The following is a 14310-nucleotide window of genomic DNA, read 5'->3' on the forward strand; positions in this document are numbered from 1 at the left end:
AATTCCCTCTCATCCCAAATATTATCCACCACCATGTCCCCTCGCGGGCTCCGTAGTTTTATACCTATAAGTCAAGCACAATTTGTATTTGAGTCCTGCGGACATCCTGGGGTTTCTTGTAATACCATATTTGTGTGGACTGGTCTTACAGAGCACACAAACGTTCTTTTCAAAATAATTGAAATTTGCACATTTTATGGCAACAAGGCAATTAAGTAATACTTTTTATGCAGATTATATGTTTTCTTAAAGGAAAACACCAGCGTTTTTCAATATTTTACTATGTTATACCTCAACTTAGATGAATGAATACATACATATCGTTTTTCAATATGTGCACTTTAATCTTCGTACAGCACCTTGTGAATGTGTTAGCATTTAGCCTAGCTAGCCCCATTTATGGTTCCAAACATGAATTTAAAAGCCACCAAACAATTCCACGTATTCCCTATTTAAAGACTGTTACATGAGTAGTTACTCGAGTTAGTGGCACAAAATAAAACTTTTGTTTGGAGCGATAGGAATGAATGGGGCTAGGCTAAATGCTAACACATTCAAGAGCGTTGTACAAAGATTAAAAGTGCATGCATTGAAAAAAGATAGGTATGTATTAATTCATCTTAGTTGAGGTAAGAACATAGTAAAATATTGAAAAACTGTGGTGTTTTCCTTTAATACTGTTTATTCCAAACTAGTATTCAAACTTGTGTGCTTTTCTTGGGCCTGTTAAAGTTTCCTTTAACTTTACATGCTGTTGCTCATGGTTTCCATGGGCAGTCGTTCTTCCAGATGGTCAGAATCTTGTCGTCTGGACATGTTGCTTATACAGATAAACACATAAAGCCATGAGTCTGTGTTGACTCATCTGTCATTATGGAGAATTCAGTACAAAAAGATTATCTCATTTGCAACAAACAATTTTCATATTTTTCTTGAGTGTCTCAATTAAAACTAATGAAAAGCACATATATAATTATCTTAATCTTTGGATGCTCCTTCAGGGGAACTTCAATATAATTAAAAATGTCACACACTGCTTATATTAACTTGGAAAAAATGTGGGGTAGATTACAGTTCTGGCAAAAAAGACATATATTACTGATTCAAGTAAACACAGATGAAAAATCATTTTTCAGATGGCATCCACAGTGGATATTCAATACATCAGTAAAACTACATAGTAATGCAGCAGGTTAAGTGTGGTAAAATTTGTGACAGGGATGCAAGGGAGAATTTTATCCAATCTGCTTTGCATTAAGCTGTGCTGACTTATAGGTTTTGGAGCAATCTGGTCAATGCAACGTAATCTATAATTTGGCTGGCAATCAAATATCTAGACTGCAAATCACTGTCACCATAGTGGTTAACCTCTGATAATTTATTTTCTGTAAATAGCTAGTTAGCATTAATAGAACTATAACTTCTATGAGATATTCAGAATATTTTACTTAATATGACCACAAACATTGTAGTATGCAAAAAAAAATAAAAGAAAAGAAAGCCAAAGGGTTGCAATTTCTTAGATGCACGGAGGAAGATTAATTCCTACCCTTTTCCATCCCCTGCTGTCATGGCAACCAGTGGCATCACTTGCCAGGAACGTCCTCAGTGAATCATCTTCTCTGAAGGTCAGGTATCTTACTCACCTATTCACTCATGTCTTCCTCTCTAATGGTGCCCCATCTCCTTTTCCTTCATGCAGGTTTATATGTAACTTCCTCTAACAACCTGTTGTCTAAAAGCTGTAGTGACAGTTGATATGTGTTATCATCACCTGCTATCTGATACCTGTAGGTAAAAAAAACATTGATGTTGTTACAGGAAACAGTTCGTGTATATGCAGCATTGTGCTTTGATATTGTCACTGTTATAAAAAACTCTGCCCTCAGATGTTTCAAGAGAAGATATTGGAGCCTGATTACCCAGAGTCACACCCTTAGAATAAAGTTTATCTTTGCTTCTAAACAATGCCAGCCGAACAAAGGTCAAGCATACTGTTCACGAATAAACAGAGACTTGCACAGAGAATGCCAACCCATACACACCCTTGCATGTCAACTTAGAGTAAAAGTGAAACATTGTCACAAAAAAACAACTTGATGTTTTCATTTTTTTAGATTTACTGTTTTCTACATAAAATCATCCTACATAATGCAAAAAAATACTCTATAAATCACGGGGTCAATGTATAAAACAATCTGGAGTGCTCCTTTTTTGTATACTCAAAAATTTGTACTTGTTGATTTTATTTTATTTTACTTGATGATACACTCAAAAAATGGCTGGGTTATTTTTGACCCACAATGGGTAAATATTGGACAGAATGCACCGCTAGGTTAAAATTTACCCAATGCTGTGTTGTTTTAACCCAACTTTTGGGTTATTATACCCCATGGTTGCATAACAACAATCCAACATTGGGTCATTTTTAACCCAGCATCTGTTCTGTCCAATATTTACCCATTATGGGTCAAAAATAACCCAGCCATTATAGAGTGTATGTTTTAGTATTGTTTAAAATGTTAACATACATAAAAAATAAAAAATATTTAATAAAGAAATATTACAATTGACAGACTCTGGGCAGGCCTGCAGGCACCACGTTGGAGAACCTTGGTGTAAATTTAACCTTGATATCTTTAATATTGACTGAGTAAGATCATGTCAAAGATTACAGTCAAACCTATCTCAGAATCTGGTTTTCACAGGCTTGACAAATCGTAAACATAGTAATAAAGTTGTACCTTTTCTTTATCAAGTGTCATAACATTACTTCATTGGTTTAAGGTGTTATATAAGCTGTGAGTTTTATATATTTTTCTAATAAAATCTCCACTAACAACATGTTTCTGCAGTTTGATACTGCAACTGTACTTGATGTGATAGCTTAACAATCACAGTCACGTCCATGACAACATATTTTTGTTTGTTTATTTGTTCGGCATCTATGACATAGCTTTACTTTTGAAAATCACACACCAGTAAACATACCCAAACTTACTGTACGATGACTCTTTTACACCCTTTTGTTGACTGCAGTTACGATGCTGGCAGACAAATTTGTTTACATTTAGAGTTTATACATTTTACATTACGCTTGCATTCAAGTGAAACGTTGACAATATATATATATATATATATATATATATATATATATATATATATATATATATATATATATATATATATATATATATATATATATATATATATATATATATATACACGCACACGCACGCACACACACACACTATTAGACAGAGGTAACGTTAGTGATAAACGCGATCAGCAAACATCTATTAGTGGTGGCCAATTTTAATTTTGTGGCGGACTGAGAAATAAATAAATGGGAATTAATAGCTCTTAATTGTATGATGTCACAGCAGTAGGCAGCGCAAAAATAAAGACACGCCTATAATCCCTCCCACTGCGAAGTGATACCAAACTCGATGGAAAAGCTAACCACACCATGAGGTGAGCTGTTCCGACCCAAACGAAACTAAACCGTGGGGTACTATGCAATGGAAAAGCACCATTATATAGGCGTTTCATCGGGCGCACATGCTGTGACGGTTTCAGCAGTAACAACATAAACAAGCGGCTTTCGTGGTCATCACGTAACTTCCGGTAAACTCCGCAAAGAATAAATAACAACAAAGTCCTTTTAAAGTAGTTTATTTATATAACAAGCAAAATAAATAACACGTAAATTACATAGGAACCCAAAACATTTGTTATTTTCGACAAGGTATTTGTTTAAAAGTTCAGTTTCAGCAACTAGTCAGACCATTAAACAAACAGAAACCGGAATTAAAGTTTGGATCAGACGCTCATCGCGTCACCGCACATGCGCCCTGATTAAACGGTCTATAGTTCCTTATTTTATAATGAGGTATCCATAATTCCTTTAAAATTCTAACACAAAATGCATTTTGTTTGGGTTCACGTATCAGACACTCATAATTTAGAATAAAGAGTCAAAGTTGAATAATTTCTGCAATGTGCAAAGTTATTTACAGAATAAAGTGAAAATCCAGGCTAGGGTTAATGATTTATGAATTAAATAAACTAATGGACTCGCCATCTGTCCAGGGTGTATCTGCCTGCGGCCCAAAATCCTGGAATAGGCTCCAGCCCTCCTGTGATCCTGCAGAGGACAAGTGGATTTGAAGAATGGAAAAATAAAGAAAACTTTTGAAAGGATCATAACTTTTAATTTCTCCCAAATATTTTCTTGTCCTCCATCGCTCCTATGGTGGCCTACTTCCACGATCTTACTGATTCTCATGATGCCTAAACTAAAGGGAGACTCTTTGTGCAACTCTTTATTTCTCACCCCCTTTTATCTCTTATCACAAAGCAATAAACTTCCTCCATTCACCGTTTCATCCACAGAAACTGGTAATTACATTTCGCCTCTTTTCATTGCTTATACATTTGTCATTTTCTCGCACAATAACCACTCATCTATCATTATTTATTTGAAAAGATGAATATACATAATACTCCTCTTAGGTAAGCTGAATAGATAAAGGCTGTGATCATGTAATTATGGTTATTTGTGCTCGGGCTTTTAAATTATGGTGTCGATTTCCATATTATTTACAATGTAATAGTTGTTTGGTTGAGTGGGAACCTGACACTGGGTGGAAGAATTAATGTCCTCAAAAAAACATGGAGAGAGAACAGCATCTAAAGAAACTAAAAGTCTGGGTATTTAAAACACAACATTAATACACAACACACAACAGATATGAAAACATTAATCATCTAAATAAATAGTGTAATCATAAATCTTATAAAATGTTTTTGTTTACGTTTTTCTGACTGAAAATTTGGAAATTAGAGACCTCTAGTGGTGACGTTAGGTACAACACAATCTAGCTTACATAACAGAAGCTTATCCATTCTTTGCATACTCAGCTTAAAGGCTAAGCCGTGTAAACAACATTAGTATTCATCTACCACTCATTGCTCTTTCATTATACATTGTTACAAACTTTAAAGCATTTCAAATTACATTTCTACCAGTTTTTGTTTGCTGTCTTTATCCTGTTAACTATCAGAAACGAGTGAATAAAGCTGAATTTAATAAAGTGGTCTCACTTTGATAGATTTAGCACATATATTCTCAGTTACATCCAGCTGTGAATAGTTATAAGAAAGCGTAATAATAACAACAAGACATCACATTTATTATAAATTTGTGTCAGTTTTCCTGGCAAGTATTTCTGTTTCCATTGAAGAACAGCAAAGCAAGAGGGCAAATGAGGGACTGAAGCTGAGCAAATAAAAACTTGTGGTTTACATCAACAAGCAAAAATCTGTTGGTGGTTAACCATGCCAGAAATGGAAACGAGTGGGGAAAACTTTTTCCTCTCTCATCTGGAAAATGGAGTTTTGGTACACGGTGGCTGGAAAGATTAGCCAGGCTAAGCACTCCACAGGCTCGGCAGGAGCACAGAGTAACACAGAGAGAGATGGAGGTCCAGGAAAATGTGGAAGGTGGCTGTGACCTACTTAGGGTAAAAAAGAAAACACACCCTAGCACATACACTATATGCATTGGAGAAAGCGTATGCATTTATGAATGCACGCATAATCATGATATACGCAGATGCATGCAAAGATTCACAAACATTCGGATGAAGTGTCACATATTGGAAGTGGGTCAGAATATCCTATTTACTCCTGACAATTATCTACATGAGTGATTCAAGGCAGCTGGAGGACCTATTGCATTTTCCACAGCAATGCCTGCTCCAAGGCAACTGCGTCATTTTTGCAAGCAACTAATTGATTAACTATGAACTATGATGAACTATGCCTTTAGGGGTTTGTTAACAGCATTCCATGATTATTGCTCTTCTGGAGCTACTGTGTTATAAGGTGGCTGGTAAACACAGCAATCAAATTTAAAATCACACATGATTATCGCAAGAAATATAGAAAGCTGTAAGGTCATTGTTGGCTCTCATGGCATTTGCACAGGATCTCTTTTACTGCATTAGAGTACAGGATGTTCAAAAACAGTCAAACCTAAAGACTTTCAAAACAAGGGAATATCAACAAAAGAAGCTCTGTATGTTTCCCCAGAAAAGCCTTATGGTTACAGAATGTCTTGTGATCAGGACTTAACGGCTCTGTTTGAACACAAAGACAACTGCAATATTGTGGATACTATGTCTAAAAAATAATGGGTTGTTTTCAACCCATGGTTGGGTCAAGTAGGGACAAACCCGTTGGATTAAATGAACCTAAAAAATATCCATATTTGAGCCAAACATGGGTTGATTGAATAGCTTAGATATTAAGACCACCATGCTAACAACATTAAAGTCAAATTGGGTTGTTTTTAACCATGGTTGGATCAAAAAAGGAAAAAAAACATTGGATTATAAATTAAAGGTCCAGTGTAGTATTGGCTTGGGCCAAATATGAACATGTTCTAAGTTAAAGGTGCAGTGTGTAAATTTTAGCACCATCTAGTGGTGAGGTTGCGAATTGCAACCAACAGCTCAGTCCACTGCTCACCCATCACTTTTAAAATGCATAGAGAAGCTACAATAGCCGGCATCGGAAAAATGTGACCCGTCACGGAAACCAGTGACACAAGTCGGCAGCACAAGTTTCGAGACAATGAGAAACAAAGTTTTTTTTTTCAAAATTTGTGATTTTCGTTTTATTGCAGAATCTGTTAGTTGAGATCACGAAGAAGCATCCCCATGTTTGAGATAGCAGTTTTTGTATATTTAAAAGCGTACATTTTGCGGTTGAAATAGGCTTGTTTTTCCGGAGATTCAAGCGTGCAGCGGGGGGCGTCGTTGTCTGTGTGTATATTTACATACTGTATAAGCGGCTTGTGTTTTCGCCTCCGCCCCAAAAGGGAACAGCGTGACTACTAAATAAGTATAGTTCGCCCAAAAATGAAAATAATGTAATTAATGACTCACCCTTATGTCGTTCTAAACTCAGAAGACCTCTGTGCATCTTCGGAACACAGTTAAAGATGTTTTAACGTTAGATTTAGTCCGAGAGCTTTATGTCCCCTCCATTGAAAATCTATGTACGGTTTCCATGTCCAGAAAGGTAATAAAAACATCATCAAAGTAGTGCATGTGACATCAGTGGGTCAGTAAGAATGTGTTGAAGCATCGAAAATACAGTTTGGTCCAAAAATAGCAAGAATTACGACTTCATTCAGCATTGTCTTCTCTTCCAGCTCGGGCGTGAAGTCACGTGACTGTAATGACGCGGCTGCCCTGTTCCTCAGACATGTTTGCTAAGTTTTTTTTTCAAACTTATAGCGTGCGTCTCCCCAGACTGTAAACGAAGCTCGGGCGCACAAAACAAAATAAAAATAAAAGAAGCTGGGGCGGAACAAATAACAGTCAGCCGCGTCCTACGTCAGCCGCATCACTGACTTTATGCGGCGCCGCAGTCGAATGACGTCAAAGTACCGCGAGAGCTCTTCAAGAAATCTTACGGAGTAGTTTAATTTCGACTCGCTCTCGCGGTACTTTGACGTCATCTCTCTGTCAGTTCTTGCAGCGCAGCATGAAGTCAAACACATATAAGTTACACAGAGATCGTTGAATACGTTATATAATTGGCTACATGTTTTGACTATCAATATTTTCATGAAGTCATTGGCTGATGGAGGAACGAGCGAGCGATTGGTTACATCCCTAAAGGACTTCACGTTTTCGACGGCGCTGTTTGGATTATCTATTATACTACCTGCCTATTTTAAATACAAACTTTGAAGGCGGGTTCACGTGTTTAACGGAACGTAAATTACGGAGTGTAATCTCATATACCCTGACATGTTACGATGTAAATAGTCATCAGATTGTATATTATATTGTTTTACCAGACGTTCATGGGAAATCTGATGTAAACAATAGCCTATATATCTATATTTCACGGATTATACGCATTTGTGGACAAAAATGATCATTGGCTGATTTACACATCTGAAACAGACTGGATTCGACTTCTGTCATAAAATACTACATATGATGCTAGAACATCTGTATCTCAAAACAGCTTTACAGGGGGTATGGCTTAGCTAAATGAGATGTAAATTAGCCCTATTGTCTCCCCCAGTTGGAAAGAAGAGTCCCTTTCGTCTCGATTTTCTCAGTATGTGTTTTTCTGTGTTCCTATATTCAAATGGCCACAACTTCTCCAAATCGTATCAGATTTCCATGTGTTACACATCGTTGGAAAGCTTAGAAACTTCACTTTCAGAATCTATGAATAACTCAAAATGCCCCAGATCCGACTTGTGACACTACTTTCCGTGACTGGTCACAAATGTCATCGTCGGAGACAACTTAGTAAAAAAAGTTTGTCCATTAAGGGCTTCTGTAGAAACATGGCACACAAAATGGTGACTTCCAAGTAAGGGGACCCTCGGTGTATGTAGACAAAAACGTCTCATTCTAAGGCAATAAAAACATAACGTTCATTATAAAAAGGTCTTTATACAGCTTCCATAAGTGTACGGGCCAACCAAATGACCCTAGAAGAGTTTGGGACAAGAAGAGAGATAGAATGAGGATCAATATAGGCTAGGTGTTGTATTATCTGGATGGAGAGAGCTTCGCGACAACCTTCAACTAGACAGATATGCTGATCTTGCTTGTTTTTACGCGACAGGTGAGTTGTTTTGATTCGTAACCCTTTAAAACGTTTATGCTATTATATCGATCACAAGATTAGTTTGTAATCAGTGCGTCTTCCCGTGGACGATATAGTTCACATCAAGAGGTATTGTACTGCAATGTAACATAACGTAACATCCAATGGTGTAATGTCAAAATGGTCATTTTCATCATAATTTTACATCATTACTTTTGTACTGTTGATACATATTATGTGAAAAGTCATTGTAAATTGTAAGTTTGTTGATCTGAACACTTAATTCTGTGCTGTGTTAACACACCATCGAATTGGACTAATACTGTAATGACTAACAATTTAGTTTTGAACATTACATGAAACCTTACAGTACATAATGAAATAAAATGATGTCATCAAATGCAAAATTTATGAAAATTCATTACTTTACCTCATCCGTCAACATGATTTCTCGTTCTCGTCTGATTGATGGCCATCAGCGGTTGAGTTAAAAAAAATCCCATCATTCCACGCTGCTTCAGAGTGTCATTAAAGTCATTGTTTTGATTGTGCGCCCTCTAGTGGCGGATTCTAAAAACTGCACCTTTAATATCAGTAATAAGAAAATCTGATTTCTTAAACTGGGTCAGCAGGCTGGGAAGGGTAAACCTCTTGACTTTCCTTCAGGTCATGCACAAACTGATCATACAGTAAACAAGATCACAGACACAACAGTGTGTCATGGCTATTTTCAAACTAATACTTCTTGCTCTTAGGACTTGCATGAATGTACCCGATCTTCTTTATTAGAACTAGAGGGTATTTTATGAGATGATTGATGCCATATTTTCAGCACATTTTGTAATTACATTCTGCTCAGGGGAACGGCAAAGAGAATTTTACCCCTACATTTTATTAAACATTATTCACTGCAATTAAATTGAATCATTGTGAACATTTTACATGGGTGTTGCCTGGGAATTGAACCCTGTACATTGTACATGCTGTTATGCAAATTTAAACAGCACTTCTACAACTTTTAAGCTAAACACTTTGCAGTTGGATCAGAAATATACTTACTAGTGTATGACAAAGTATGTCAGTCCCAATGTGGCACACAATACTTTGTGGTCTTGCATTTACACTTCAGGTGAAACCTGATTCATGTGGTTTTGACTTTCTATGTAACTACTTGTACAGCGAATCCTGGAAGTTATTTGACCCAGATCTGACAGAATCTCATCTCTTAGATTAAAGGAAGGATAAAGTGACCCCAATTGACACCCTAGGTGCATCTGAGATTAAACCTTTGGCTCCAGTTTCAGCTGTGTCAGTGGAGTCTCAATAATTGATGAGCTGTGATATTTCATAATACCTTAGATTAAATACAGAAAGACTTCCTTCACTCTTTGTTTAAAAAAAATATTGTGGTGGAGGTATTAAAAAACAATATTCAAAACATGAATGTTGCTACAGTAAATAGATCTATTTGCATTTATTTATTTAGCAGACCTTTTATCCAAAGTAGCATAGAAATAGCTAACATAAAGTGCAATTTACAATTAGGACTAGGTTGTAGCTCACAGTTTTTTTTATGGTATGGATATTAGCATAATAAAATAATGCTGGCTGGCACACACAAAGAACAACTTGTTAGATAAAATATTAAATAAAGATATAACATTATATACAATTTTATTTAAAAAGTGCACTCAAAATTAAAGGGGACAGAGAATGAAAAACCATTTTTACCTTGTCTTTGTTAAATAATGGCAGTCTACCCGCATTTACAAACATACAAAAAGTGCTAGACATGCTAAACATCTCAGTCTCATAGAAATTTCTCTTTTAGAAATGTCGGCCAGAAAACGGCCCAATCTGGCATCATTACAGGCATCTCCCTGCCCCTCCACCTTAAAATAATTGGCTACATTTTTAGAGTGGCAGCAAAGTCAGCCAATCAGTAATGAGATTGCAAGTTAAGCCAGTAGGGGGAGCCAAATAGGTGCAAAACCACTTGTTTAAAATCCCCCACCCTAATAGAGCTATCTGAGAGAGGTTTTTAGGAAGCTTCTAAGGCATTACAGACCCAAACAAAAACATTTTTGTCTACATGTCACTTCACAGAACAAGGATAAATACCCCGTTCAATCATTCTATGTCACCTTTAAGGTGTTTGTCACTTCTGTAAACTACTAAACTGTGTGAATACACAATTGAATTTATCTTCAGTGTGTATTTGTCCTTCGTGGGTCTGAACCGGTGATATAATTTTTCGTTTACCACAAAAGCTTCACTTATTGAAGAACCTTGCAAGCTGCAAAACACGTCACCAGCTATTAACAAGCCTAAAAACTTGTATGTGTGTTTGAATAAAGCACCAATTCTATAACATGTCTTTATAAAAACAAATCAATGCTTTTCAAATGTTTAAACTGGAGAGAAGAGGGTTTGAAAGAATACACAATCTCTCATCTCTATTATAGACTGCCCCTTGACCCTTTGTATCCATGACAACAGTGCCTTTTTATCATTGGACTGTGTTTTTGAAAATATGGGTTTTAAAAAGGCATCTTTCGGAGCTTTCAATAAAATGTGACGATTAAAAAGATTAGCAAAATAATTAGGCATTTATTTGTTCAATTTTAATACATTTAATTAATAGTTCACCAATTTTTAAATAACACACAAATCAGATGAAGTGTACACCTGATAAAGTCCCACTTCAGGTGCTCTGTGTATTCGTTTTGATTACAGATTTTTGTACTCGAGACAGCTGTGAATTAGATAGATTATTCTTGTGGCCGTGTTTCTTGGTAATATGAACATGGTGTTCTCTACTGTCTAATTCAATGATATAGATGAAGAAGCACGGATTACAAATGAACATGTTCGCTGTTGTTAGACGACATTATTGTTGCAGCAGCACAATAAACACCTAGTCCATATTTCTCCTTAGTTATTGAATCACTATAATTCATGTAAACATGATAGCATTGTTTGTATATTCACAGTATGAGTTTATGAAATAGATGTGTGCTACTTAAAAAAAATACTTTATTTTTAATTGTGACAACATGCCCCGAAAAAGGGCCACAATGTAATATTAAAGGAACACATTTTCAATATTTAACTATGTTCTTACCTCAACATAGACTAAGTAAAACATACTATCTTTATTTAATATGTGCACTTAATCTTTGTACAGCACGTTGTGAATGTGTTAGCATTTAGCCTAGCCCCATTTATTCCTTAGGATCCAAATAGGGATGAACACTTCCATGTTTTCCCTATTTAAAGACTGCTACAGGAGTAGTTACACGAGTAAGTATGGTGGCACAAAATAAAATTTGATTTTTTTAAGGGGATAAAACATGAGAACTTTACTGTATGGCGGAAGAGCACTTAGTTTGCAGCACTTTGACTTCATCAATCCTGACTACTCCCTCTCTCGCTCAAACGTCCGTCAATATTACTGCAAACTAAGTGCTCTTCCGCCATGCAATAGTTTTCATGTTTTAATATCGCCACGTTTTATTTTATGCCACCATACTTACTCATGTAACAGTCTTTAAATAGGGAAAACATGCAAGTGTTTGCTGGCTTCTAAATTCATCCCTGTTTGGATCCTAAGGAATGAATGGGGCTAAGCTAAATGCTAACACATTCAAGACCCGCTGTACAAAGATTAAGTGCACGCATTGAATAAAGATAGGTATGTATTAATTTGTCTAAGTTGAGGTAAGAACATAGTAAAATATTGAAAAATGGTGGTGTTTCCTTTAAACAGTCAGTTACAGCATAGGCTTTTTAACATGAATTTTAGCAACAAAAAATTCTGAAATACAAAACATTAAAGAATAATAATACTGGAGATAACATACAAACATGAAACCATTGTTTTGGCACAAAAAATACATTAATTAATAATTTATTAAAATTCCAGCTATAACATTAGCGTCTGTAAGAAAAAAAACCCCACCAAATAATGTTTTTGTCCATTTTGCCTATAAAAGAAAACCTGCGTAAAAATTATGCACACCTGAACATAAGGTGTGTTTCACTTTAACAACAATATATCATCTATAAATGATTATATACACAATTAATTGTAGTTACTAAGATTTGGAATTGGTAAAATGTGCTTGTAACAAATGTGATCAAAATATTGACTATTAGCATAATAATTGTCCATGCAGTGTTTTGAAGAGTTTGTTGTTACCTTAGTACATGAGTGAGTAAGTAAAGACAGACTTTTCATTTTTGGTTGAACTATCCCTTTAATTGAAACCACTGAATTTGGTTTTCTGGATAACACTGCCACCGTGTGGTTTTGCTTAGCATCTGCACCACTCCCTTGTCAATCATAAAATAATATTCAAAACATACAGCAAGTAAAAACGCGTAACATAGACACCTCTAAATATGATATCCAATATTATTTGAATAATATGTTTTTTACCTGTTTTTCCATTATGCAAAATTTTTAGTAACCTATTGGGTGTCAATACTCTGTGGTCATTAAGCTTATGTGCTTCTAAACAACATTAACAAAAGGATTTATTCTACTGACCTTCTCCTGGTTACTCCTGAGAGACGGTGAGCTTGTTAAAATTCCACTTCCGAGCCAAATCCCGATGAGCTTATATAAATTTGGTCTGGCTTTTAATGGTTGGAAATAAATATTCATAAGCCTTTAAGGCTTGAAATAAAATAAAATATGGAGAAGTTTCAAGCTCAGATTCATTATAGGATTTCTGGCATTGCTACAAATCAGTAATTATGGTTATGTTACATGCGACCCATAAATTGTCCTGTGGTGTAATAACAAAAGAGAGAACGTGCTGGTATAAACAACCATTGTGAACTATGTGATGAGTGCTGCTGATCCTAGAACAGTCAATGCCCTTCATATTTGAATAAATATACAACAATACAAACAAAGGGCAACTGAGTCTAGGAGCACAAAGATGTCTCAGGTTTAAAGTTAATATTTAATTAAATGGCCAAAATGGCCTCTAGCGAAGAAGAACTGTCTGGAGCATATTACATTTAAAGGGACAGTAAATAAAAATATTGTCATTATTTACTTATATGAAAAATGTCAGTTTTTTTATTTGTTTTGCATGCAATAGTGTAAGATTTCTAAAATAGCACTACGTGAGTAAGTAGAGGTTTGGTTTTCGCTCGTAAACCAATTCACAACCCCATTCCTCATTTTAGAGGTCTCATAATTTTCAATGAGGCAAAATATATCAAATGAAATGTGATACAGCAAATGAAAAGAGAAAACCCAGTCAGGTTCTTGATGGTTTATTAGAACAGGAAATGATAAAACAGAGCACAGTTTCCTTGCTCAGTGACAGCCAGAACTGAGGACAATGAGTTTTCAAATGCGAAAATATGTGTGTAGGTATGCGTGTTTGTGTGTGTATTTGTGCTGTTTTTGAAAGCATGCATGTGACTGTCTGATTGGTGGAGAATATAAGCAGCATGTTTTGTAGTACATACTACCTCTGTGGACCGGGACCGAGGCTGTGTTCATGCAGATAGTTCACTTAAATTACACTGAAGCACTGAAATAATTATGTACACTGAATGGGACACGACTTGTCATTTAATGACAATGGACCCAGTAACACAAACAGCCTCCGGAGCAAGACAGATAAGAAGTCCATCACAGCA

The sequence above is a fragment of the Paramisgurnus dabryanus genome, chromosome 11 (assembly GCF_030506205.2).
Source record: "Paramisgurnus dabryanus chromosome 11, PD_genome_1.1, whole genome shotgun sequence".
NCBI lineage: Eukaryota > Metazoa > Chordata > Actinopteri > Cypriniformes > Cobitidae > Paramisgurnus > Paramisgurnus dabryanus.